This window comes from Gopherus flavomarginatus, chromosome 1 (genome assembly GCF_025201925.1).
Source record: "Gopherus flavomarginatus isolate rGopFla2 chromosome 1, rGopFla2.mat.asm, whole genome shotgun sequence".
Taxonomy (NCBI): domain Eukaryota; kingdom Metazoa; phylum Chordata; order Testudines; family Testudinidae; genus Gopherus; species Gopherus flavomarginatus.
In genome coordinates this window covers 82530824-82557895 of record NC_066617.1, presented here as the reverse complement: position 1 = coordinate 82557895, position 27072 = coordinate 82530824, and positions in this window count along the sequence as shown.

Genomic DNA, 27072 nt, shown 5'->3' with positions numbered 1-27072 from the left:
GATATAGAGTATAATTTATAATAGAATATTGCTATTTAAATTTGTTAAATAAATATTTATGAACTGGCTTTTCAAACTCAGAAAATGTTGACTACAGTACCTTTGTTTCAGAATGAATAGCTGTGCCATAGGCAGCACATTTCTGAACCAGGTGGTTGGCAGTCATGTGTAGTGGTCTCCAAATGGGTGCAGGTTCAGTGACAAAAGATTTATCTCTGCAGTAATATAAATATTATTGTGAGCAATCTCTGTTCTTATTTGACTTTGGTTTTCAGTTCTGAATACCAATTAAAAGGTAACTAATATGCCATTCTAATATGATCATTCAGTGCCAAATGAGGGGTGCATATGGAGCAGCAGGTGGAGTAGAACCTCATTAAGCATAATGCACAGTTGTATGTTCCTATCAACTGCACAGTAAGCTTTTGGGGGATGCTACTACCCGTTATATGTAGTCTATCAGTATTTTGCAGTCCTAATATAGATCAGTGGGAATAGGAGGGGGGTCAAGCTGCTTCCTGATTTTTTTCCTCTTATCTTTATAAATGTACAAGGTGTTATTTGTTTACATTCTGCATTTTTGGGCGAATCTGAATTCAGGGTACATGTTACAGTCCTGTTCCACACTTAGAAATGTCCAAGCCCCCTTCAGTTGCATTCTGTTTCAGATCTCTCTTATATTTTGCCTAACTTCTGGAATTTCATTCTTCTTTGGATGTAATTTAGTACTTTTGTTGTTTGAAAGGTATGTTAGTCCCTTTTATTTTATTTCATTTTCAATTTTGGAGACTCTTCTCTCCACTGGATCTACTGATCTGCTGAAAGGGGCTCCTGAAAGATTTAGTGACTTACACTTCTAATTTAGTTTACACCTTCTCTGAATGCTGCTCAGTTATCCCTGTCCAATAGTTCTGAGTCTCATAACATTATTTATGAATACATCTGGCTGGGAATTTTCCATCAACATGGTTTTTCAATGAAAAAACAGTTTCTGCAAAATTGAAAATTTGGGAAATTTCAGTTTTACCAAAATATTTTGATTTTTTTTCCCAGTGGGAAAATAAAATGTGATATTTCATTTCAGGTGGCGTTAACCTGAATTAAAACATTTATGTTTGTAGAACTAAATCAAAATGTTTTGGTTTTGGTCAGTATATTAATCTGTGTCTGCCTGAGCTGCTGTAGTACCTCATGGCAGTTGCAGTTCAGGTGCCTCATGTCCTCATTCTCTTTTATGGATAGGGCTCCCAGTTGGACTATATTTCCAATAATGCACCCTCATGGTTTGACCGGAAGAAAGATCCATGAGAGATGTAGACCATCCACCGAATCTGGCCTATGGTGGAGAATAGCGGCAAGAAGCACTGTGGCAGCTCAGATAGAATCAGTTGAATACAGAACTGAGCCACAACAAAACGTTTTGACTTTTAATTATGGCTTGGGACAAAAACAAATGTCAAAATATGGAATTTCCCATTCGACAGAAATAGTTTGTTTTTTCCTACTAGCTCTACTTCTAAAGTGTAAATCTTCTCAAAATAAGAACATTTTGACAAAATAGCCATTTTTCACTGGGAAAAAAAATTAAAGAAACCTTTCAGCCAACCGTACCCCATAATTACCCACATCTTAAATTGTACAAATTGAACACTGTTCTGTACTATCAATATACTAAATATAATATTGAGGAAAAATGTATTTGTTTTAGCATTTCTCTCACACCAGTAGTCCGGTAGTGTCTCCACCCAGCCCACTTTTTGTAGACTCAAAAATTAACCTAGTCAGAGCTCTAGTATACAAATGAATTCTTCTCTTAGTATCTATCTTTTTCTGAACCTAGCTTACTTTTTCAGAGGGATAGTCAGAGTAACATTTGAGCCAAAATTATCTGAGTCTTCAGAAGTTAATCAGCAACTCCTTATTCCAGACTTTCATTTACTCCTTGGAAACACAAATGGTGTTTTGTCAGCAAAGAGAGAACATTTGTATCTCCATATTAAAAAGTGTGTGTGAGAGAGAGAGAAAATGGGACTTATGATGGTGACTCATTGAAACTTCAACAATAGCAGTCATGCCCACCCTATTAAAATATATATGATATATTTTATGCTAAAAGAGACATCAAATATTTCACATTATGATTTCGCATTAAAAATACAAATGTCCTGCTTTCCTTTAATAGTCACATTACTACATTAATTGTAGAACTGGGTGAGAACTGATTGCCTGAGAAATTCTGCAGTATCAGTGTGGAATGAAAACAAAAAATAATGGAATTTCCCACAAACTGAAATTCAGGAAAATAATTTTTGTTGTTGTTGTTGATTAAAACATTTTGTTACATTTTTACCTTTGACATTTTTATAAAATTTAAAAAATGTGAAATGAAAAGTTGTTTTGAAATGGCAACTTTAAACATTGAAATAGTCTAATCAGAACATTTCAAACCTATCAAACACTCAATTCTGGTTTTTTTCTTCTTCTTCCAATTTCTTCTAAATTGACATGTTTCCATGAAATGTTTTTCAATAAACTCTCATTTTTCGGATGGAGAAATCAGAAATTTTCTGACCAACTGTAACTAATGCTCAGTCGACTGATGTTGTGCATAAAGTTAGGATAGAGCCCTAAATTACTTCACCATAGAACTGGGGAAGAGAGCGCGAGATAACATGTGCAAGTATGTGTTCTTCCTTCTTGGAGGTGGGTCTGAAGATGCTGATTACTTTTGTCTACCATTTTACTGCTTCCCCTGTTCTATGGCATAATAATCCACATGCATCCCTGTCATAAACAGATAAGTAAGAGTTAATAGAACAGAAGTACTTCATCTCTCTTTTGCCTGTAAAGGGTTAACAAGATCTGTGAGCCTGGCTGTCACCTGACTAGAGGACCAATCAGGGGACAGGATACTTTCAAATCTTGAGGGAGGGAAGTTTGTGTGTGTGCTGTTAGAATTTGGTTGTTGTTCACTCTGGGGGTTCAGAGGGACCAGACGTGCAACCAAGTTTCTCTCCAGTCTCTCCGATACAGGCTCTTAATAGCTCAGAATAGTGAGTACTAGGTAGATAAAGTGAGTTAGGCTTATGTTTATTTTCTTTATTTGAAAATGTGTATTTGGTTGGAAGGAGTTCAAATGTGTATTGGTTGGAAGGAGTTCAAATTTATATTTTGCTGAAAGGATTTTAATTTGTACTTGAATACTTAGGCTGGGAGGGTATTCCCAGTGTCTATAGCTGAAAGACCCTGTACCTATTCCATTTTAAATTTACAAAGATAATTTTTACTGTTTTTCTCTCTTTAATTAAAATTTTAAGAACCTGATTGTTTTTTTATTCTGCTGTGAGACCCCAGGGGACGGGGTCTGGATTCACCAGGGAACTGGTGGGGAGAAAGGAGGGAAGGGGGAGAGAGAGGCTAATTTCTCTCTGTGTTAGGATTACTGTCTCTCTCAGGGAGAATCAGCAGGGGGAAGAGAGAAGGAGAGGGGAAGATGCATTTTCCTCTCTGTTTTAAAATTCAGGGAGTTTGAATCACAGTGATCTTCCAGGGTAACCCAGGGAGGGGAAGCCTGGCAGAGGCAACGGTGAGGGAAAGGGTTTACTTTCCTTGTGTTAAGATCTAGAGGGTCTGGGTCTTGGGGGTCCCCGGGCAAGATTCTGGGGGGACCAGAGTGTACCAGGCACTGGAATTCCTGGTTGGTGGCAGCGCTACAGGTTGTAAGCTGGTAATTGAGCTTAGAGGAATTCATGCTGGTACTCCATCTTTTGGACGCTAAGGTTCAGAGTGGGGAATTATACCATGACAATCCCATTCTTTAATTGTGGAGTGGCAGTAATCACTCCATAGTTAAAGATTGTAAATTCTGATTTTCAATTTTGCAATTTCATCCCAAAAGCATATGCTTTCCATTTCAACTTTTTGAAAGAGTTTGCTTAGAAATTATTACCTTATAAGGTAATAAGCAAGCAATTTTCTGGTAGAGCCAGAAGAAGACAGTTTACTTGACTAGGTTTAGCCAACACATTCTGATAACCATCATTCTATTATGTATGGGTCAGCCAAATGGCTCTGTTTTTCTATGCAATGTCATAGAGCTTAAAAGAGTGGCGTATAAGGGGATCTTACAGTACTGCACTTACTGTGCAGTAACTGGAGTTTGTTGAAAGCTTCATACAGTTTTTTCATTTTTTCTTTCCAGACTTTGACTAGCACAGCAGCTGCATCTTGAGTTTCAGCCTGCAACCTCAATATGACGTTCCAGGCCTGCCAAAGACTATTGGAATCTGCAAGATAAAAAGGTATGTGAGATAATTCAATTTCTAGTATTATAGTAGAGGAGAACTTGTAGAAGAGAAAAGAGGGGCGGGGAGGGAGGATGGAGAGGTTTGGCAACAAAACCTGTTTTATGCCTTTATCAAATAGTGTGTGTGTACGCACACAGTATCAGCAGAATCTATTTTAAGTTCATTTTAAACCACCCACTTATTAAAATTTACAGCTTCTGACAGTGGTTTATGTATTAAGTTTAATATTTATGTTCATGCGCTGACACAGAGCAATATAGCTCCAATCCAGGAGTTTAAAAAGGTTACTTTCCTCTGAAGTATTTGCAGGGATAAAGGGCTCCTGCATGGAGTGAGCCAGGAAACAACCAAATTCAAGAAGAAGATTGTGCTGAGGTTTATACTTGCGTTGGTTTTAAGTTAGAAAAAAGGCAAACTCCAGGAAGTGGGGAGAGGATAAGTTTGAAACATCTTGTTTGTGAATGAAATCATTCAAGTGGGTGTTGAAGTCACACAATCCCTGAGCTCTGACAGAAAGTAAGGGGGAAGATTGGGTGGTCTATATAGTACCTTGTTCCCACTTTGGCTCTGGATTAGCGAACAAAATTAGTGCACTTGAAGAGGGAGTCCTTTGATGGTAAAATCAGCCAGCAAGAAAACCAGCTCCACCCAGAAATGAATTCAATATATATTTTAACTCTTTGAGGAAGAATTCTTTCAGTCCTCACAGAGTTGCCAATCAGATATGGTCTCAAAGGAAAAAAATGAATAATTATAAATTCATTGTGTATTTCTTATGAGTTCCCAATAACTAATTTATATGTATATATTGCTGTTTCTCATAAACAGATGGTTAAGGGTTAATGCCTTTTTTACCTGTAAAGAGTTAAAAAGTTCACCTAGCCTAGCTAACACCTGACCTGAGGGACCAATGGGGGAACAAGATGTTTCAAAAGGAAGGAGGGAAGTTTTTCCTTTGTTTAGAGTTTCAGTTTCAGCCAGAGTGAAAAAGATCAAGGAACGAGCCTCTTATCAGAGTAGTAAGTTTTAGAAAGGAATAAATAGGTTTATGTTTATTTCTTTGTAACCTGTCTTATGCAATCAGAGGTAGAATCAAATTGAGTATTTTTTTGTATAACTAAATTTGTGTCCAGGGGAACATCCTCTTTGTTTTGAATCTGTTGTCTGTGAGAGTAGCTGGTATGCTAATCTCTCCCAGAGGGTTTTCTTTTACCTTTCTTTTCTTTAATTAAAAGCCTTTTTCTTAATACCTGATTGATTTTTCCTTGTTTTTAGATCCAAGGGGATTGGATCTGGACTCACCAGGGATTGGTGGGGGGAAATGAGGGGGGATGGTTAATTTCTCCTTGTTTTGAGATCCAAGGGGTTTGAATCTGTGTTCACCAGGGAACTGGTGAAGTCTCTCAAGGCTACCCAGGGAGGGGAAGGTTTTGAGGGGAAAGGGAGTGATCCAGACACTGAAAATTCTGGATGGTGGCAGTGAGTCCAGATCTAAGCTAGTAATTAAGCTTAAAAGTGTCCATGCAGGTCCCTACATCTGTACCCTAAAGTTCAGAGTGAGGAAGGACTCTTGACACAGTTGCATTAGGTTTATGGATACTATTTCTCTATTTGGTATGATTGTGGAGGGAGAAAGTGTGTGTGTTTACATATATAATCCTAATGTTTAAAAATCTCCTGCTGGATAGACCCAATTTCTTTGCTTGTGTTGAGAATATTGAAGTAATTGATCAAGTAGGATTTTTTAAATATTCTCTAAACTCCTAGGTTGTCATTTGTTGTTGTTAAAAGATTTTATCACATTGTGAGATATGTATTTTTCTGAAATGCTATATCAACATTATGCACACTCTCCGCCTGCTAATTATTCTATTCTAGATTGATTTGGGTGTGCCATTAACATGAAATCTTACTTGAATGACCTTTTTCCCCTACTGACATACAGAGATATTAGTGAGATACACATTTTGCTCTTTTTACTTTACTATCAACTTCTCTTCTCAGTATTATTCTTATTTTATATCTGACTAAATCTCACCTGCCAATTCTTTTCCATATTGACATAGAAAAATCCAATTACATTTCACAATTCTGGTAAAATCGGTTGATGAAAGCTTTACTCTTGTCAGAGTAAGAAATAGCTGTAGAGTTAAGACAACATAGCTGTAAACTGGCACTCATGTGTCCATGTTTCACCTTACCACTCACCAGTGTCCTCATGACTATATTGATATTACTGACATAATCAGGTTAACGTATCAGAAGGAACTGTTGACTTTTATGAAACTGTGTGAAGCTGTAGAATAAATACATAGTGTGGCGTACAGTGGATTTATTCTGACCATCTATAATGTAGTTAACTAATATCCTACTAGTACTGGTTGGAAAACTGTTTACTAAAAAAGCATCTTACCAGTTTCTCTTAATGTGGTACCCAACAATGTGGTGATTTAGTAGAGTAGAATAATGGTAGTGATCTTATGTATGATCAAGGACAGAAATGAAAGAAGCCAATGAAATTCTAACAGTCTCACTCACACTCTCACCTTACTTTCAATCCTTGCAAAGGGTATAGGTATCAAGAGCAGTATTTGAATTTTTGTTTGTCAAAACAGAACTCTATGAGAAATCAGGTTCAAACTTGACCTGGACTGCAAGCTTAATGAGACCGATAGGATATCTGTCTGCATCGCATAATGACGTATGAACAGAGTCCCTTTTGCTGAGAGACTGGAAGAGCAGAAGTATTGGCAGTCTGAGATGATGATGATGATTATGATTATGATGATGATTGATGATGATTTATAGTGCTGTGGATGTTCACAACATTCTAGACTTAGTACAAGTATACAAATCAAGAAATGAAGCACAAGGTCCCTTCTTCAAACAATTTAAAATTGACCACCTGTGTGGGAAATTGTTTGACCTCTACCTGCACCATCCTGGAAAAAATGGGATACCAGCAGAGATATACAAAGCAGCAGGTCTAGCAGCACTAACAGCGTTCCACAGCGTGATCATCAGCATCTGGGAGGATGAAAACATACCACAGGACCTCCGCAACGCTACTATTGCCTCTCTTTTCAAGAACAAAGGCAGCAAAGCAGAATGTGGAAATTATAGAGGGAGGGAAAATCATCGCCTGCTTCATCTTGAACCGCCTAATGCCAGTATTTCCGAGGCAAATCTACCTGAAAGTCAATGTGGTTTTCGACTTGGCCGGAGCACAGTCGACATGGTGTTTGCTGTCAGACAAATACAGGAGTAGTGCATTGAACAGAACATGCACCTGTATGCTGTCTTCATAGATCTGACAAAGGTATTTGATACCGTCAACAGGGAAGCCCTTTGGTCTTTTCTAATATGACTTGGCTGCCCAAGAAAATTTGTCCAGATTATATGCCTTTTGCATGACAGACGAAGTATTGTCTGATGGAGCCACATCTGCCTCCTTCAACATCACCAACGGCGTGAAACAAGGATGTGTTCTCGCTCCTGTCTTATTTAACCTGTTCTTTGCATGCGTCCTTAACCATGCAATGAAAGATTTGGATCAAGGTATATATTTGAAATACCGGCACGATGGTTCACTTTTTGACCTCTGTCGCCTGAATGCAAAGACTACAACAGTGCAGAAACTCCTTCTTGAGGCACTCTTTGCCGATTACTGTGCCCTCATGGCTCACACTGAAAATGATCTTCAGCACATTGTCAACAAGTTTGCCTAGGCCTCGCAACTCTTTGGACTAACTATCAGCCTCAGAAAGACAGAAGTTCACCATCAACCTGTACCTGGATCAAATGCTTCTGTCCCAAGTATCTCCATTGATGGCACTCAGCTTAAAGTAATGGAGAACTTTAAATACCTGGGTAGTGTCATATCCAGTGATGGGTCACTGGATAATGAGATCAACGCACGAATATCCAAAGCAAGCCAGGCACTTGGCTATCTGTGTGTCAAGGTTTTAAACCACCACAACATCCGGATGTCAACAAAACGGCTTGTGTACAGAGCTGCTGTTTTTTCATCTCTTTTGTACTGGTGTGAAACATGGACACTATACAGGCATCACATCAAGCAACTCGAAGCATTCCACAGGCATTGCCTCCACAACATCATGAAGATCCGCTGGCAAGAGAAAGTGCCCAGTCTTGAGGTCCTCGAGAGATCCCAGATGACAAGCATCAAAATGATGATCATGAAGTCATAGCTACGTTAGACTGGTCATGTCAGCAGCATGGATGCCAACAGAATCCCCCACCAGCTTCTCTATGGTGAGCTCTCCCAGGGGATTCGGCATATAGGCTGTCCATGAAAATGTTACAAGGACACCATCAAAGCCAATCTGCAATATAGCAGTATCAAACCCAGGGACCTTGAGGATGCCACCAGTGACAGAACACAGTGGCGTGCAACAGTCAGAAATACCTGCATCGCCTTTGAGGAAGACTGCTGCCGGCGTCTACAAGAGGCATGCGAACGACGTCACAGAGCACCAGCAGCACACAACGCACTGACTGCGGACTTCCCATACACCATCTGCAGCAAAATGTGCACCTCTAGAATTGGCTTGTATAGCCATCAGAGGGCACACCATGAGACCAACAATAGATGATTTGCTCAGTTTTGTCATCATTGGATCGATGGACTACCAAGACCTGCACCATCAGTCCCTTACTTTCATGACCATTAAAGAAATGCAAAAACAACAAAAAAAATTGAAACAACAAAGGTGGGAAACAGATATAGAACTAGTATGAGCAGTACTACCTTTTACTTTTAATCTCAACAACCATTAGGTGCGTCGTAGTGGTTTTATGCCTTTTTCTGTGGTAATGGCCATTGTCACAGCTGGGATTCTAGACTAACTGGACCATTGTTCCATGATGGCTGTTCATGTTCCAAAATGTAGATAGATCAACGTGGAACTGAAAAATTAATTTGTAGCATGCATAATGCATTGCAAATAGGAAGTGCTAATGTGTCAGATAAGTCCAGAGTAGTTATAGTATTGGTGTTAAAAAATAATAGCTATTAGTGTTAGCATTATTATATAGTGTATTTAAAAACCCATGGTAAGTTAGTTCTGGGTTTGTTTGTTTTTTTGTTAGGAAATTATGGTCTTTTTGAATCTAGCCAAGTCAGTCATGTTCCTGAACTATATTCCTTTCATAAACTCTCTTCTTTGCTTTGCAGTTTTTATTCATACTTCCCCATAAGCAGCGGCTCTATTTCCCTATTAATAGAGAATGCAAAAAGGTATACCAAGAATCCAATTTCTACAGTATTTGATTTAAACAATCAAACCAGTCATGCTAACTAAATGTCATAATACACTTAATTGCTTCTGTCATAATATTGGGTTGTCCATTAATTTATGAAAAATAAGCTTGCTATGTATAACTTTGTTGGTAAAGCAGAATTAATCCAAACAATAAACTTTGACAGGGCAACGTTTTGATATTTGTCTCTTGGGACAATACTACATGCCTCTGCAGGTTGTAAAAATTGTATTTTTGCACTTGTGCTATTACATCTTCTTGACACAGCAAGATAATTCCAATTCACACCATTGCTGGTTACAGGGCAAAGCATGCCACAGACAGTAAACCTGTTCTGTTATCTATCAGTCATGCAGTTGACCTGATCTGGTATTGCATTTTGAATAAAATGGCATTATTTGATGAAACTCACAAATTCAGCTCTTTTGTTTAGCACCAGATAAATCTCTAATAAAATGGATTTTGGGTGTGAAATCACCTTCTGGTCCCTGTTTTGATGAGATTATATATAGCTGCTAATAAAGTCACTGACACCTATATCCATGTAATGTTGCATACTCTAGAGAGCAAGATATACAAAGTTAAAATGTGCAACATATTTTACTTGATTGGCTATAAACTCTCAGATGAATTTCCAGGTGGTGAAAATGGGCTTTCTTGATGTATTTCAGGAATAAATCCTTTACATCTGATTAAAATGCAGATGAGTATCATAAACTATTGTAATTTAAAAGGGTTGATCTCTTGATACAATCTGCTTCCATCTGCTTTGGGTGTAAAGCTGGAAGGAGATGGCTACAATACAACTGAATTCAATTTGAGGTCAGAGGTAGCACCCCCCCTCAAGCTGAGCATTCAGGCTGAACCTCCCAATGTGAACCAAACATTTTTTTGCTGTTCACTTATGATATTCTGGAGATGTCCAAAAAGCGTAATTGGTACATCTTTATGATGAGATTAGTGATCATTCTAGCAAATTATATCTTCTGCTTGTGAAGACTCCAAAAACAATACTGGAAAATAATAATGACCGAAAGGGTAACATCTCTCATCATATCACAAATATTCTGAAAAGGCTAATTTGGTACACTAAGGTTTTCCTTTTATGGGTTGTTTATTTAGCTCTTCCTATATATTTCAGAATAAGGTCAGTGAACGGCTCTAAATCATATCTTGATGCTACCTACTTGCAATTAATACTCATCATTTAATGATTGCAATTATGATTAATAAATCTATGTATCAAGAGTTTGGTTTATGGAACTGTCTTGAAAGAAGCTGCTGCATATTGGAAAGTTATTGCTTGGCTGGGATGCATCCAATAGGGATGATTGGTAGCTGCTATGCCTCACTCCAAGGGCAGTTAGTAGATGTGAGTTTTTGAATATTGATACCTTACATAGAGGGATAGCAGGAGCAGCAGGGTCATTTCTTGCAGCAGTAGTTGCTAGTTTGAAAAAAAAAAAGAGAGAAAGTGAGAGGTGAGCTTAATATACTACCTTTGCAAGGCTGACCTGTAAAGTGTGTGTGAGAGATGGAGCAGGGAGAATAAAAATTTCCCAGTTAACTGATGTTGAATAAATAGAATAATAGGTACTTTTACTGTAATTCTCTTTTATATTGAAATTATGTAGGCAGGGAGGAGAAGGAAAAATACTCTCTTTCATCTGTTGACTTCTTAGTAAAATATTAAACTCATTCCCTCCAAATAAATAGTCTGCTTTCAAAACTGGCATAGGATGTAGGGATTAGCAGAGGTGTTGACATTGATAAATTAAGTTCAGTTACTCAATGACAGGGAGTGATACTCAATGAAGAGAGGAAAGAAATGTTGTGCTCAGCTCACAAACAGCAGTATTACCTTCTAAAATTGGTGACTGTCAACAATAGCTTTTTTATTACTTTTGTTATTGGGAAAAGTCATTGAATATTCCATTCACTCTCCTTTTCAGTTGATGTTTTGATAGCCTGAATGCCTCTGTACAGTGAACTCATTTCCTGAAAATGTATTTTTAAAGAATGTCTGAGAGGCTCTAATTCTACAGGGCTCTTTTTTTCTGGTCTCCCTAGAGTTTCTCAATGTTTTGTGTATGGGTTATACCTTAAACTGACATATAGACAGTGAAGAACTGAAGGCTTGATAAATGGAGTAAGATTTCAGTTACCTAACTTTTGGACTAAAGATGTAATTAGCATTGAGAAATTAAAAACGGGATAGATGTTAATGCAAACATTTGCCTTGGAGAAGGAAATGGGGAAATGATCATTATCAGGGAAACTTGATACTCCCAGAGTATCAAGATGCTGCATGTTTATCCTAGAAAGACACCTTAATCAGCTGAAACTGTTATTTGACCATTAATGTCTTGTCCCTTTGTTAAAGAGAGAATATCACTCAAAGGAAACACTTTTCATCTGACGAAGTGGGTATTCACCCACGAAAGCTCATGCTCCAATACGTCTGTTAGTCTATAAAGTGTATAAAGGCAGAATATCTGTACATTAAAACCAAGGGATATAATGAATAGTAATGTGTGGGTTTCTTCACACACAAAAATTCTTTGTAGGACATCTGGCCAAGCATGTATAAATGACATGTCACAAAGTCTGTAAGGAAAAGAATAATTTTGTTTGCCATATTAGATAATTCAGACCCTTAGTAAGAGATTTTAATGCCAGTGTAGTGCTGCTGTAGCATTAGTCTAGGCATGTTTGTGTTTATCACTTTATTTCACGCTATTTTGGTACAACTGCCAATAATAATCTTTATTGTCTTTATTCCCTTGCATAACAATAGTGATATTTTAAGTCTGTGATATTTTCTCCAACCATTGTTGATCAGCATCATGAAAAACTATAACTTCTTGGAGCATAGTACAAGAATCTGATTGCCATAGGTCATAAAAGACTATGAATAAATAGTAACCAAAAGACTAAGAAAAAATACTGCTCTTCATAGAACAACAATGTCAAAATCACTTAGTACGACTGCAAATTTCAGTGGTTGCCTTTAGAATGTCAAAATTTAGTAATGGCAACTAAAAAATATCCGAAATACTGAAGTTATTTCCGATGGCCTGTATAGTGAAATACTATGGTGTTGGCAGTCACCAGTTGGTGCTACTTAGAATTAGTCAGAATTTGTTGGAATTTAAAAATTCTGATGAACTTTGAAAAATAAATGAGGACACTTTCAACTAAATTAAAATTCTATAGCTTTGACATTAAATAAAATGTTTTATGTAATGACTGCTCTAGAAACTTCTTATTTAAACATCAACCTTTAATTTTTTTAAGTGAATAGAGTTGTTTGAGTTTATCTTTAAAAGCTGAATAGTCATTTTTTCAAGTGCCATAGAAATCCCTAGTAAGAAATTGTCAGGATAAAGGTACAGAATTTTGAATCGCACGTTCATTAGATCTCCAGACAATTAGGTTTGATAGAATTTTCTGAATTTTATAAAGGTTGTGCCAGCATTTTCCTGACTGGACTGCATCTTTATGGCTATGAGTAAAGTGTAAAATTGACGTTAAGTCACTTCCTTGATAATTACTTGCTAATCTGTAGTTGTTCAATTGACTTATGGTCTAGATAATATGAAAATAATGAAAATAAGGAGAGATGATGGTCTTCTTCAGGAAATAAACTATATAATCAAATTAAAAACTAAAATGTACACAAAACAGTCATATTATTTTCATGTGATTCATTAAGAACAAGGTCACAATCCTGTAACTATCTCCACATGGCCCCCTTGATTTTAATAGCATTCCAGGAAGGCTCAGGAGTCTGCCCACCTGGTAGATTGGGGTCCAAGAAAGATCCTCTCTCTTCTGTTTACATAATAATAGCCATTTAAACATTAGAGGTTCAGAGTCCTAATTGATAACTTGTTTGATTTTAACCTAGTTTTATATTTATTGTCTAATTTATTCTTCAATTTGTCACAAGATCTAATTCCCCAACTCTGTTATTCTTAGCTTCCAGGGCATGGAGATTCTGTGTAGGAAACAAATCACCAAAAGCCATTTGACCTTTCCTTGCTTGATAAAACTGGTCTCCAGTTAAGTCGCTTATTACAATTTGTAGCATAGCTTGGAAATGTACTCTAGCAGTGCAGTGTGTCACTACAGAACAGTGTGATTTTTCAAAAGCCACTAAGTTAAAATGTAGTATTAGACTTGCCTAAGTTGAGTCTATTATCTACACATTTGGGTATTAATGTACACAATTTCCTACTGTCTTTTCAGTTACTTCCTAGCCAGAAAAAAAATCCACAAATGGTACATTGCATTTTTTGTATGAAATCTTTAGCCTGGAAATGTCACCTCACACTTAAAACAATAAAACTGCGTATTGTAACATGAACATGGGGTTCCCAAGTGACCTGACATTTCGGATAGAAAACATTTCATTTTGATTGGAGCATAGATACAGCCTTGTAAACAAGTTCAACAAAGAATACAAAATATGTAATATAAGTTCAAATTCATATTCCTCTACTCAAATGCTGTAACATTAGGAACCTAGGAACAAGTGATGACGGACAAATTGATGAGCTGTCTTAAAAACAAGTATAAGGATAGGCACTTTCTTTCATTTTTTCCAATTACATTGATTGTATAGGATTTGTAGCAGTTCAGAATTCCCTCTCTTCATTTATTTAGGTAGGAGCTAGTGCTTTCTCACTTAAGGTTAGATTGTGTTGTTTGTACACTGCCCATATTAAAAGGTAATGCACAGGCACACTGCCCTGAGTGGAGCACCAGAAAGCACTGTGATTGCCAGGCTCTATTGTTGTGGTGGGGTGGCAAGATATTTGTGGCACTCCTTTTATGAGATGCAGAATACCATCACCATCCTACAAACAGTCAGTTCTTTTGGCTGATGCATGGGATGAGATTGGGTGCTTGGCTTAATCCCTGCTCTTTACTGTCCCCTTCTCACCCTTTTGTTTCCAAAGAGGAGCATCTGGTGTGCAACCCAAGAACTCCAGGAGCTTTGATGTGGGTAGCCCCTGTGTGGCTGCTGAAGATGGGGAAATCCGCACACTCCTCGGCTTTCATGCATGGCTATATTAAGTCTCGTAACAGTCTAGTCTAGTCATAGTATACATTGGTCAGTTTAATTTAATATTGCTGTACATTTATAATGTGTTTAATCAACTTAGTTTTAACATAGACCAGGCATTTACCAGAGACCTTCTGTGATCTGTATGATAAAAAGATTCAGCAGAAAAAAAGTTGTACTGTCTTATCCTATGAATACTTGCTGCACTGAATACCCCATTTGAAGCTAGTTACTGAATTAATTAATTAAGCCACAGTAATAGTTGCTACTACTAGTACTAAATCTTCATTTGCTTTAGTTTTTAGTAAAAATGTTTCTTCCTCAAGGTTTATTTTTGAGGGTTAGAGTGTAGTGCTTACAAAAATGACAGTGAAAATATTTTCTTAGGAAATTATGATATTACTGTCCCACTGAAATCTTTGAAGACAGAAGTATTTTAAAATGAAATAAACTTAATTGTATGTGATTGCTTGTGTTTTGTATATTTTAGAAAGCCATTAAGTTATATTTAAATGAGCATGTTCTCAGAGAACAGTATTATTTATTGAAATACTGCTTAACTAAAGGCTCATTCTTAAGTCAGTTTTAAGAAATAAATTTAAATGTTCTTTGTAGAAACGCCAAAAAACAGGGGTTTCAGATCTTAATTATGCTTTTGTCAAATAGATTTAACTAATAAGAATATTACACTCCATTAGTTTACGTTTCGGATCTCACTTTTTTTCCATAGGAAAACTTGCCATATATTAAGGCCCAAAATGCAGTCAGCTTGCATGCAGAATATTATTTTAATAATTATTTTTAATATATTATTTAAATACAGTACCTCTTTAAATGTCGATACTATTTTACAAAACAAAGAAAGGCTCCACGAGCCCACAGGTTAACAAATTCAAACTGTAGGTCCACAGTTGAAGTGCGGAGCTTGTAAAGTCAATGGTAGCAAAGTGGTTAGTGTGAAAAATTGAGCTGGTTCGGCTTTCAGTTTAAGTTTGGCTTCAAATATAAACTATAAAATACAGACAGAAATCCCTACCCTGTCCTGCAACCTGTAACTTGATATAGTTCTAGAACTTCTGTAATTTGGACACCATTTGGCAGGTGCCTCTTTGTGGCCAGAGATGTTTCCACAAGGCCCTCCAACTTTTCAGGGGCCTGTGGGAGTGGCATATAGTTTATCTCAGGGCTATCCATGGCCCTTCCTGAAACTGGGTCAGTAGCAAAAAGTAATTCAAAATAGTCTTCAGTGTTCCAAATACAATGTCTATCATACCATCCCTGTAACCCTCATCCATCTTCAATGGTCTTGTTATCCATGGAGACCTTATTCTGATCAAGAGAAACATAGCCTTCTAGTTTAGACTTTCTTCCTGAGGGTACGTCTACACTACGGCATTATTCCAATTTTACATAAACCAGTTTTATAAAACAGATTGTATAAAGTCGAGTGCACGCGGCCACACTAAGCACATTAATTCGGCGGTGTGCGTCCATGGTCCGAGGCTAGCGTCGATTTCCAGAGCGTTGCACTGTGGGTCGCTATTCTGTAGCTATCCCATAGTTCCTGCAGTCTCCCTCACCCCTTAGAATTCTGGGTTGAGAGCCCAGTGGCTGATGGGGCAAAAATCATTGTCGCGGGTGGTTCTGGGTAAATGTCGTCAGTCATTCCTTCCTCTGGGAAACCAATGGCATACAATCATTTCGCGCCCTTTTTCCCTCGATTGCCCTGGCAGACGCCATAGCACGGCAACCATGGAGCCCGTTCAGCTTTTTTTTTTACAGTCACCGTATATGTACTGGATGCCGCGGACAGAGGCGATACTGCAGCGCTACACAGCAGCATTCTTTTGCTTTTGCATGATAGCAGAGACGGTAGTCAGTCGTTCTGTACCATCTGCTGCCGGTGTAAATTGGCAATGAGATGAGGGTTATCTGTCCTTCTGTACTGTCTGCTGCTATCATGGGTGCTCCTGGCTGAGATCTGCCGGAGGCGCAAAGGCAAAACTGGGAATGACTCCCCGAGTCAATCCCTCCTTTATGGTTTCTAAAAATAGAGTCAGTCCTGCCTAGAATATGAGGCAAGTGTACTAGAGAACCAGTGTATCAGAGAGCACAGCTGTTCCGTGTCAGACCCTGCAGAAATGATGAGTTACATGCCATTCATGGGGGGTGCCCCTGCAACAACCCCACCCATTGCTTCCCTCCTCCCCAAGCCTTCCTGGGCTACCATGGCAGTGTCGCCCACATTTGTGTCATGAAGTTATAAAGAATGCAGGAATAAGAAACAGTGACTTGTTAGTGAGATAAAATGAGGGGGAGGCAGCCTCCCGGTGCTATGACAGTCCAGGCAGGACATTAAGCGGTGTGGGGGAGAGGAGCCCAGCATTCCACTGCTATGATAGTCCAGGCAGGACAGAATCTTTTCTTTACACAGGAAAGGGAGGGGGCTGATGGAGCTCAGCCCTCAGTTGCTATGATGAAGACAGTTACCAGCCGTTCTGTACCATCTACTGGGAATGACCGAGAATCATTCCTATTTTCACACAGGTGCCCCCGGCCAGCCTCACCTGAAGCCAGCGAGGAGCACTCACGAGTTGATAAGAAGGACGGTTACCTGTCCTACTGCACCCTCTGCCACTGGGGAGGGGAGAGGAGCAGATACTGCTCTTCACTGCTGCAGCATCGCGTCTACCAGCAGCATTCAGTAGACATATGGTGACATTGAAAGAAGTCAGGAAATGATTTCTTTCGCTTTTCTTTCATGTGGGCAGGGGGAGTAAATTGACGAGCTATTTCCTCAACCATGCTGGACAATGTGTTTGAACCTACAGGCATTGGGAGCTCAGCCAAGAATGCAAATACTTTTCGGAGACTGCTGGGGACTGTGGGATAGCTGGAGTCCTCAGTACCCCCTCCATCCCTCCCTCCATGAGCATCCATTTGAGTCTCTGGCTTCCCATTATGCTTGTCACGCAGCACTGTGTAGCCTGTAGATTTTTTTTTCAAACGCTTTGGCATTTCATCTTCTGTAACGGAGCTTTGATAGAACAGATTTGTTTCCCCATACAGCGATCAGATTCAGTATCTCCCGTACGGTCCATGCTGGAGCTCTTTTTGGATTTGGGACTGCATTGCCACCCATGCTGATCAGAGCTCCATGCTGGGAAAACAGGAAATGAAAATCAAAATTTCGCGGGCCTTTTCCTGTTTACCTGGCCACTGCATCCGAGTTGAGATTGCTGTCCAGAGCAGTCACAGTGGTGCACTCTGGGATACTGCCCGGAAGCCAATACCGTCGATTTGCGGCCACACTAACTCTTATCTGATATAGTAATACCGATTTTACCGCTACTCCTCTTGTCGGGGAGGAATACAGAAACCGATTTAAAGAGCCCTTTATATCGATATAAAGGGCCTCGTAGTGTGGACGGGTACAGCGTTAAATCGGTTTAACGCTGCTAAATTCGGTTTAAACGCGTAGTGTAGACCAAGCCTCAGTCTCTCCCCCTGCAGCTTCCTGCTGCCTTTTATACTGGAATCATCTGATTCCCCTTAGGTGGGACTCATCTTGTAACCTGGCTTAGCCCCAGGCTCCGTAGCCCATGGGCAAACCATCCTATAACTAACTCCATTAAAGACATAGGACTAGATCATGAACTATGGCTGAGACATGTTTGGTGCATCTGAGGAAGGGGGTACAAACATGAGTTTTAGTGATCATGTGGCTGTTGTGTACCAGTCTGATTCCCTCAAGGAAAGTTTGCCTATTGTCACTAGAGTTGTAGCCATGTTGGTTTCAGTATATTAGAGAAACAAGGTGGGTGAAGTGCTATCTTGTCTCTTTCACCAACAGAGTTTGGTCTAATGCGACTTTCACACTATACAGAGTTACTCTTCAGCAAGTTTGTCTCTTTCACCAACCGATGTTGGTCCAATACAAGATATTACTTCACTCACCTTATCTCTCTATTGTCTCCAGAGTCTGTTACAATAGCCAGAGGTCACCAAGAGACCACGGATACCCCAGCCATGGCAACTGTATATATTACATTGGCTTTTTGCTGTCTGAGGATAACCTTGCACAGAGGATCTTGTGATACAACTTTGTTTAAAAGTTCTTTAACCTAAGTCAGATTTACACTTTATAAAAGCAAAAAAAATAAGCTGAAGCCTAGGTCTTGCAAGGAGATCCCTTTCAGTACGCAATGTAACATCACATGCTAACTTGTGATACCTTCAAAATTTGCCATAATAGTGCACAGAAAGAAAACTTTAATGATGTATTTTCCTCCAGTGACTTTGTGTTGCATGATTTAAAATAATAATAATAAAAAAAATAGTTCTTGTAAGTGGTGCCAGATTCGAAGAGCTGGAAATGAAATCCTACACTCATTCACAGAACAAGTACACCATGGGCAAATTTCTCCACACTACCCTGTCAATATATTTCAAGCCTGAAATGGAGGTATTGGCTCTAGAAGTATCAGGGTAGTTTTATTCTTCATATCTGTTCAGTCCTTGGTGCTTCTCCTGAATCTGACAGCTAATGTCAACTGCGATGTAGACACATCTCCTCTAGGAATTTTACAGGAACAAAAATCACAAACTTACTTCACATATGGTAGACCATAGAACAGCTGCTTAAAATGTCACTTCTCCCCTAAACCACATTTGTGCTCACCCAGTATGGATGTTTAAAGTTTAATTCAGACTTTTGTAGATCTCAAAACCATTCTTATGGTCAGCTAAATAAATAAAGCTATCATTTACTTTTTGGGAAATGTTGGCCTTTAATTAGCCTTCTGATCTCCAGTGTGTTTGTGTTTGCCTTTAAAAGGGCAATATGAAGGATTTTTCATTCATACTTAAGTTATTTTTGAGCTATTAATACTAAGAAAGAGGACAGAGAAAACGAGAGAGGATTAGCTCTTAAAGGTCATTTTAAGATGTGAAAGGTGTCATTGACCCAACAAGCAAGCACAAGTAGTAGTTTTTAGAATTATTTTTTATAAAGAAAATAACCACGTTCTGAAGGAACCTTTTTTCTTTGTGACATAATCTCGCACTTTGCAAATAGAGCACATTATAACTCATTTTTTTTACATGAGGCTTTATCCATGTCTTGACTCTTTGAATGGTTTCAAATGTTGTATGTCTTTATGCTGTTTCAGTGGGAACTTTCTTCATTTCTGTTGTTGTGATTGAGCAAAGTTTTGTGGTAACCACTGCTCAAGAGATGAAATAGTTTCAAACATGTATCTAATTTAGTAGTGCATTGTATTACCTAACTAGGATTTTTGTCATTTCACACTGACTTTGCAAGCATTGTAGTTAACTGAAAGACTGATAGAGAACTTTGAGCAATATAACGGGTTTTTTTTAAGTAAAGCTATCGTGTAGAGAGAAACAGGCAGTATTTAACTGAATTTTACCAGAATTTAAAAACCAGCCTGTACCTTGTTTAGAGACATTTATATTTACAACACTTGAATGACAACAGATAAAACAAGAGATTAAAAATAAATATCAAGTAGTGGTTGTTGTCAAGATCTTTAATTCTTTCCTTTGCTTAATGTTATCACAGTGTTGGGAACACAAACCTATGCTGATAACACTAATACTTGTGAACAGTTATTCTAAAATTGTTAATAATGGGTACTGTTTAGAATCTCAGAGGAGTGAGAAACAGATGCCGAGAAAGTGCTAAAGTAATCTGAATACAAAGTCATGGACAAAGATTGAGGACATGACCAGCATATTAGCTATTCAGGGATGTTGACATATAATGGCTATGTTAGTATTGTAATGTAATGTGCATACGTTTAAGTGGAAGTTAAACATATTTTTATTAAGAATGAGAGAGCACGGGATCACAACTGCATTAAGCTCGTGTGAGAATTAAAATGATATACGGCTTTGGTATCTCTGTGCTTCCTGTGTTTTTAATGGCATGTCTTGTTGGAATTGATAGCTTTTCCTTGCTCCCATTTTGAAATGATATTGTCGAAGTAAAATGTGGAAGGTCACTGAAAAGTCCAGTGTTGTCAGTCAGTCCGGTATATTCAAGTCATGTGCACCTTAAGTGAGGGCAGTACATTGCATGTTAGGGGACAGAATCTTAAAGGTGAATAGGAATATTTTTTTTCAGACAAGTAGGCTAACTTTACAATAAACTGCCAAATATTCAAACAATAAAGAACATTTCAGCAAACATACTTTTTCTTCAAAATAAACGTTTTAGTTGTTGCTGTAGGCCTTGAAGCTTCTATGTGCAATCTCCAAGTTTCCATTCACTCTGGACATCTCAGCATGCACAGATCTTCCAAAAGAATCACTGTAAATAGCATTAGTAGAAAACTTCAATGGTAGTGGAGAAGGGCATTGCCTATGGGAGGAATAGGTAAGTGTTATACTTAGTGTTGAATGGTAATTTTGGAAAAATATCCAATAGTAAATAAAACAGCCTTACCTTTTCCTCCTATTTGATTAGCTCTCTGCTCAAGCACCAATGATGTTTAAGGTTATCATCACCAGTCCACACTCAGTTACTTAACACAAGGAAGATGTTGGTCATTATTAGATGAGAAAAAATTATCCTAGTTAATAGCCTGTCAGTTATATAAACTTGGTATGATTAAAACAATATTTTAAAATAGCATCTGATCATTCAGTTTGATCTTCATCGGTGACGTTCATCTAAAACCTGTTGATTATGTAAATCTAAATAGTTTTTCCCCTTTAATTCACAATGCTGTATGGTTGGCATAGTGTTCATAAATCAAGTTGTTCACTTTGTACATCCTCACTGCTAAGAGAAAAAGGAATGGAATCCAGATAAGGAGACTTCCTAGACAGTGGAACTGGGGCACTTTCCTTGCACGAGGGAGGACAGGACTATCAGGACTTGCTTGGGGTATGTGCACAACATGGATATAGAAAGCTGCCTCAGGAGAGTTAGGGCAAAAAGTGCTATTATAAGCTAATGCAGTAATTACATGTGCAGAAAGGAGAAAGCTGCCTTCCGACCACTATAGCCCAGTCTCACCTGTGGATGCCATCTCAACAGAAAGTACCAGAGGCTTGAACATCAACCATCCTCACCTGTGTCCCAGTTGTGCAGAGCATTAAAGGTGTATTAAAGATGAACAGACACTCTTCTTGGCCAAGCGGCCATTGTCTGACCATGTCAGAAGAAAGACAGGAGGCAAATGATGTGGTTTAATTAGGCTACAATTTTATTCACTTAAAATGGTGGGAATATCTGGTAATAAATTGTACAGTGCAAGTCGTCATTATTTCCTTAATTGTTTCCACCTACTTGGGGGACTGCCATCAGCCCTCCCCATTCCCAGTCTGGTCCTAGACAGTGTATTGCTCTGCCGTTACTGCCTCATAGTGCAGCCCCATGGCTGCATGTCACCACAACAGGTTCCTCTCCCCATCTTGTAGCAGCAGCTGCTGCTGTTGGGTGATTGATGAGAGCCTGGCATTGCCAACTTACTGGCTGGGAGTGGGTGGGTAATTTCTCCCTTGCCCTTTGAGACCCTGGCTCTGCACTACCCCTTTTACTGCCTGAGGAATTTCCTCCACTACTCTTTGCCCTGTGTACTAGGCACCATAGCCCTGCACACTTTCCCTTGTGTATGGGGTTTTCTTCCCCACGCCCTGCCATGCTAGCTATGTTCCCCAGCATTTCAGGAGGAGGGATGGAATTCCCCTTATCCCATCCCAATCTCAGAACACTGTTGTGGTGAGCATGTGCATGCATCTGGAGCTTCCATTGTTAGCCCTGAGGAGCTGCTGCTGCTGCTGCTGACAGCCTGATCGTTGTTAGAGAGGCATCTTTGGAACAGCCCAGGGTAAAAATACCACCCTCCCCCAGTCACCTGGAATGCAGTGTCCCTCCATTCCCACACCTGGTGCAGCCGCTTCCTGATCCATCCAGGTAAACATTCTCCTTCCTCACCCTTTGCCACCAATCACAGAGGGAGCCCTTTTAGGAGCAATAACCCTTTTCTTCCCTCCTGTTGGAAAAAGGACCCACTGCTTATAGTTACAGTGAGCACATCGGGCTAGTCTTAGGCCTGGTCTACACTATCCGTTTAAACTGATTTTAGCAGCTTTACACCGATTTAACGCTGTACCCGTCCACACAACGAGGCCCTTTATATTGATATAAAGGGCTCTTTAAACTGGTTTCTGTACTCCTCCCCAATGAGAGGAGTAGCACTAAAATCGGTATTACCATATTGGCTTAGGGTTAGTGTGGCCGCAAATCGATGGTATTGGCCTCCGGGCGGAATCCCACAGTGCACCATTGTGACCGCTCTGGACAGCAATCTAAACTCGGATGCACTGGCAGGGTTAACAGGAAAAGCCCCGCAAACTTTTGAATTGCATTTCCTGTTTGCCCAGCGTGGAGCTCTGATTAGCACGGGTGGCCATGCAGTCCCAAATCCCAAAAGACCTCCAGCATGGACCGTACGGGAGATACTGGATCTGATCGCTGTATGGGGAGACAAATCTGTTCTATCAGAGCTCTGTTACAGAAGACGAAATGCCAAAGCATTTGAAAAAAAATCTCCAGGCCATAATACAGAGTCTACAGCACAGTGCTGCGTGACAAGCGTAACGGAAAGCCAAAGAATCAAATGGACACTCATGGAGGGAGGGAGGGAGTGGGTACTGAGGACTCCAGTTATCCCACAGTCCCCAGCAGTCTCTGAAAAGCATTTGCATTCTTGGCTGAGCTCCCAATGCCTGTAGGGTCAAACACATTGTCCGGGGTGTTTCAGGGTGTAGCTCGTCAATGTACCCCCTCCCCGCCCATGAAAGAAAAGGGGGAAAAATTGTTTATTGACTTTTTTCAATGTCACCCTATGTCTACTGAATGATGCTGGTAGACGCGATGCTGCAGCAGTGAAGAGCAGTATCCGCTCCCCTCCCCTCCCCGGTGGCAGACAGTCCAATATGACTGCTATCCGTCGTCATCATCAGCTCGTGAGTGCTCCTGGCTGGCCTCAGATGAGGCTGACCGGAGGCACCTGGGTGAAAATAGGAATGATTCCCGGTCATTCTCAGTAGATGGTACAGAACGGCTGGTAACTGTCCTCATCATAGCAACTGGGGGCTGAGCTCCATCAGCCCCCTCCTTTTCCTGTGTAAAGAAAAGATTCTGTACTGCCTGGACTATCATAGCAGTGGGATGCTGGGTTCCTCTCCCCTACACCGCTTAATGTCCTGCCTGGACTATCATAGCAGCTGGAGGCTGCCTCCCCCTCATTTTATCTCATTAACAAGTCAATGTTTCTTATTCCTACATTCTTTATTACTTCATCACACAAATGTGGAGGACACTGCCACGGTAGCCCAGGAAGGTTGGGGGAGGAGGGAAGCAACGAGTGGGGTTGTTGCAGGGGCACCCCCCGTAAATGATGTGCAGCTCATCATTTCTGCGGGATCTGACACGGAGCGGCTGTGCTCTCTGGTTCTCTGATACACTGGTTCTCTAGTACACTTGCCCCATATTCTAGGCAGGACTGACTCTATTTTTAGATACCATAAAGGAGAGATTGACTCCAGGAGTCATTCTCATTTTTGTCTTTGCGCCCCCGGCCGACCTCAGCCAGGGGCACCCATGACAGCAGCAGACTGTACAGAACGACAGATAACCATCATCTCATTGCCAATTTACAATGGCGCAGCAGACGGTACAGAACAACTGATAATCGTCTCTGCTATCATGCAAAAGCAAATGAATACTGCTGTGTAGTGCTGGAGTATCGCCTCTGTCAGTGGCATCCAGTACACATATGGTGACAGTAAAAAAAAAAAGCTGAACGGGCTCCATGGTTGCCATGCTATGGCATCTGCCAGGGCAATTGAGGGAAAAAGGGCGCGAAATGATTGTCTGCCGTTGCTTTCCCGGAGGAAGGAATGACTGACGACATTTACCCAGAACCACCCGCAACCATGATTTTTGCCCCATCACGCACTGGGATCTCAACCCAGAATTCCAAGGGGCAGGGGAGACTGCGGGAACTATGGGATAGCTATGGAATAGCTACCCACAGTGCAACGCTCCAGAAATCGACGCTAGCCTCGGACCATGGACGCACACCACAAAATTAATGTGCTTAGTGTGACTGCGGGCACTCGATTTTATACAATCTGTTTTACAAAACCGGTTTATGTAAAATCGGAATAATCCCGTAGTGTAGACATACCCTTAGTTGACGCTGGGGCCTTACATTCACTCTATGGACCTTTGTGAAATTACTAGTATCTGTATATGACCCATGAAGTATTCTGAGTTTGTAAATATGTCATGTTTTCTTAAAAAGGCTGTGTATATATATTATATTTTTTCAATTGTGCTTTCTCTACATGCAGTAGTTTCTTTCATTCTCTATTTGTGCCTGAGTATTCTAACATCTCCCGTATGTGCTTCTGTTTTCTGTGTTGTCTGTTAGAATTTATCTGAAAATGTGCCAGTATTCCCATAATAAGTGTAGGAGCTTCAAGTTAATCAGAATTCATTTCTTTTCATTCTAATATAAATCCTCAAGGCCACATTTAACTTATTACACCATGCTACCCTAGCAAATCTATCCTATTGATGAGTCATTATTTTCCAGTTTTTCTGCTTACTGATATCCATGATCCCATTTTCAGCCTCACTTACACACAAGTGAAGATTAAGAGAGACTCATTTTGGAGGAAACATTCCCCATCAATTTAATTGTGCCAAAAACAAGCTTCTGAGAGCAGACTGCCATATATGCTTGTCCTTTGCCAGGAATTCTCTTAATATGAAGAAAGGGTAGAATTTTTCTGAGAAGTTTTTGGGGAGAAAATAAAAGAAGCTTGATGTGTTTCTGTTGAGAGAGAGTGACTGTGGAAATCTGAAGTAATCCCTTATCTTTTCCTTTCAAAACTTTTTTACACTTAGATTTCATTAAAAAATGTGCAGTATTGTAAAAATACTTTAGATGTTAGTCAAACTCACTTTCAGTTGTTACTTCTTTTCTAAAAAAATTATGGGCATGTGGTATGAATTCATGAAATAAATCACCAAGTTATAGGTCTAAGAAAGGAATATATCTGAAAATAAACAAAGTTCACTTCCCCTTCTCTCAGTTTATGGGTATCTTGGTGTACTTGAAATGGTTCTTTTCTCACTAAGAGCCTGATCCAAAACCTGCTTAGGCCAATGTGATGCTTTACATTGACTTCAGTGAGCTCTGGATTGGGCCCCAGCCTTTGCAGCTCCCTCAGATGCATGTTGAAAAGCCACGTAACGCCTATTGCTCCACAAATACTAGATCAAGAATGTTTGGGTAAATATTCAAAGTTTAAATTTAAATTTGATAAATTTGATATTTGATATTGAATTTAAATATTCAAAGTTTAAATTTAAATTTGATTTAAATGATAGTTGTCATCTAATCTGGCAGTTATGTGGTGCTTAAGCTTGATTTTTTGTTGTAGTTACACTGACTATAAATTTACTGTGCATGAACCAGTTACATTTTTGGATTAGGTGTTTGTACAAAGGGGCTCTAATTTCCATTGTAGGTTTCTAGGTGCTATGATAATAGTTATATTATATTCAGATGCAGGACCTGAAATTTCAGTTCATTTGATAAGATATACTTTCTAGCATAAAGTGGTTTTGTAAATAATAAATGTATTATGTTGTGACTAGAATATCTGAGGTGGTTGGTCTAAACAAAAGCAAATGTAAAGTTGGTGTGCTGCACTCAATTATGAAAGCATTACTTTGTCTAATATAATGTAAATGAAAAACATGTTACCATTTGATAGAATATCTCTTACTGGAAACTTGCCTGACCAGATATAAAAATATGGTAGTAACTTACTGACAAACACTTTTTAAAAAAAAATAAGTTATGTACATACTCTGGAAAGTGAGCCAGCTTATGATATAGGTTTCAATCAATGATGCATTTGATGGGATCCAAAACTTTGAGAAGTAAAGAACCCTAGGAATGTAATCAGTAACAAAATGAGTCCACTGAAGCAAGGCTCGAAAAAGGTGTTTTTTAGACGGTGAAACTGGACTTCTAAAGAGATTTTTGCTGTATTTGTAAATCACTGGTTTTGTAGTGCTGTTATTTTGAGATCGAAAGGCTGTAAAGTATGTGCATAAAAACCAAATATATTGATTTCCAGATCAGCTTTACCTTCAGTTAGATGACATCTTTATTGTCTTAATTGCTTGTGACTGATATTCTTCATAGACTATCCAAGCTTAACGAGTACAAATAGAACATTTTTCTTGACCATTGCCTGCTCCTAAATTTAATACTTTGACACATCTGTGCTTAGTTGCCATAATGAATATTCACATATTCTCAAGAGTTGCATCAGTTTCTTGGCTGTGGACAA